The sequence below is a fragment of the Raphanus sativus genome, unplaced genomic scaffold (assembly GCF_000801105.2).
Source record: "Raphanus sativus cultivar WK10039 unplaced genomic scaffold, ASM80110v3 Scaffold3763, whole genome shotgun sequence".
NCBI classification, from domain to species: Eukaryota; Viridiplantae; Streptophyta; class Magnoliopsida; order Brassicales; family Brassicaceae; genus Raphanus; species Raphanus sativus.
Window position 1 is genome coordinate 5,325 of NW_026619067.1, and position 2,662 is coordinate 7,986.

Here is a 2,662-nt window from a genome sequence, read left to right on the forward strand (position 1 = left end):
CGTTGTTTTATTAATTGTGGAAATCATATCTTACTACTGTGTACTTGCTTTGACTGCATAAAACATGTTTTCTTAATAACTTCTATATTACTTTCTAACATGATTACCACAAAACATATAAAAACTATAACGAGCTATATTTTTCCTGAGTTATATTATTTTGAGCATGCAAGTAGTTAATGATGAAACTGATGATCCTAATTTAACAAGTAACTTAGATTATACCTCGTCCTTTTATTTTTTGTTTTACAACTTTTTAGGAATATAATTTTGTTTTTATATTTGTATTTTTAATCATATTTATGTTTTTATTTGTATAATATTTTTCTTAAATGATTAATAAATTTTTTTAATTTATTATATTAAAATAGTTGGACTACACATATATCAATAGAATCTTAGTGCTATTTTAATAGAATAGATAAGATTCTTATCAAATTGTGCGCATTTCCAATTTTTATGAATATCGCAGCAAATATTGCAGAAAAGTAAGTAGCCACTCCGCATTGGTGATCTTGACAAAAATGGTCTTCACTATTAGTCTATAGACTCTACAACACCGTAAAATGCATACTTTCTTCCGTTAAAATATAAAATATTTTAGGTTGAACACACATATTAGAAAAAACTTTTAGATAAAAATATTAATTAAATAAAAATTAAAATCATTTAATCAGTTACACAATATACAACAAAACATCATTGTTATACAGATCTCGATAAAGTTAAAATTTACTTAAAAGTATGAAAATATCTTACATATGAAACAATAAATATCTTTTAATAACATCTTATATTTTAGAACGAGTGGAGTATTTTCTAACTATTAATTCATATTTACAAGACTGGATAGATACAAAATAATAAGGATGAAAATAATTAGTTTACAAATACAAAGAATAAAAAAATAACTGAACAATCCTGATCACCTTTTCTCAAATGAACTTTGCTAAATAATTTTAAAATGATAACAAATGCTTTTTAAAATTAATGTGGTTGTATTGCAGCATGAGTGTTTTCTTAATCTTAACTAATTAAAATCGAAGTTCTGAAGAAAAAAAGTATATGAAGTCTAAATACAAGTGATGATATATTTTTCTCCAGAAAAAGTATTCCAGAAAACATATAAAATCCACATAAAAGCGGCAGACTACTAAAACACATACCATAACGATTTAAATTACGCCTTCTTTTGATTTCTCCTAATTTTGTAAAAGATGTCCATATCAATAGTGAGTAAAAATTTCTTATGCAATCTCAGATCTAAGATTTTGTGAACATACATAATTCATAAAAAATAATATTTTCATAATTTAAGGGTATATTTATGTATATAACCTTTTTATGGAGTGAAAGTCTAAAACTAATATTTCAAATAGACCATACCCAAATCTGACTTTATACATACAGAAAATATTTAAATGTTGTTCCATGTCCATACATATTGAAGACCTGGGGAGCTTCTTCTTATATTTAATAAAGCTACATATATGTACGTCTACTTAATTGATTAGCATAAATTACAGTATCTATAAATTAATTTACAGTAAATTCGAGTTGTGTTTAGTTCAAAATATGAAAAATAGATAATATAATACTTTGAAAATCTGTGTAAATATATGATTTTATTAAATCATAAATTAGTAACTATATATATTTAATTTATATATATACAAATAAGACCTTATATAATATTTTATATTTTATATTCATAATGAAGTTTATCTCTATTTTCTTAATTCAATATATTTTGATAATATTTAGTAGAATTATATCTAAAAACACATTTAAAATTTATGATATATATATATATATATATTTGATATACATTAAATAATATAATAAAAGTATGAAAGTAAATTTTCTAAAAAATAATTAATGTGTATAAGATAAAATTAACTATTTTATTATATAAAAGATTATCTAATATAGAGAAATCTTTAAAAAAATTACAAATTGATAAAATGCCTCAGTCCCACATAATACATTCTCTTAGTTAGAACAATTGTTGTAACAAACTAACTTAATATCGACATAAAAATATAAAACTGAATGTCAAGAACATGATGTTGAAACTAATTAGAATCACACAAGTCGGTCTAGTAATAGACATTCTGAATTTGAAACAATTTCACAATACTAAATATGTGTAGTCACATGGATATGTGACAATATTTTAGCTTCATTTAAAAACTTGGAAATACTATATTTTCTCATTGGAAATTAGTTTGAGTCGTTTTTATGTATCCGAAATATTCCAGATTATTAAATTAAAAAAGAAACACTTGATTAGGCCAATAGTTTTCCCTGAATTACAAGTTTGATGATAACAAACTTAATTTCCGAATGAAGCATCATTTGTTTATCAAGTAGGTCAGATTGAAAAAAAGCATGAGGGTCCCGCCGTCGTAGCAACTTTGAGGTTTTCAGTTTGAATGTGGGGTCAGGATTTAATTGGCCCTACTTTGAAGATAATTACAGTTTTGGGATTGGTTTTGGATACTTTTGTAGTTTTGTTTCTTCTGTACGTCCCTGATTGGTTGCTCTTCTACTTAAATAAAATATCATTTTAAAAAGGCTTCGTTGTGGAGATTATTACATCAATGCCATTCTTCCGAGGTAAAGCATGTTTCTTTCGCTTAGTTACGTGTCCCTTCGGTGA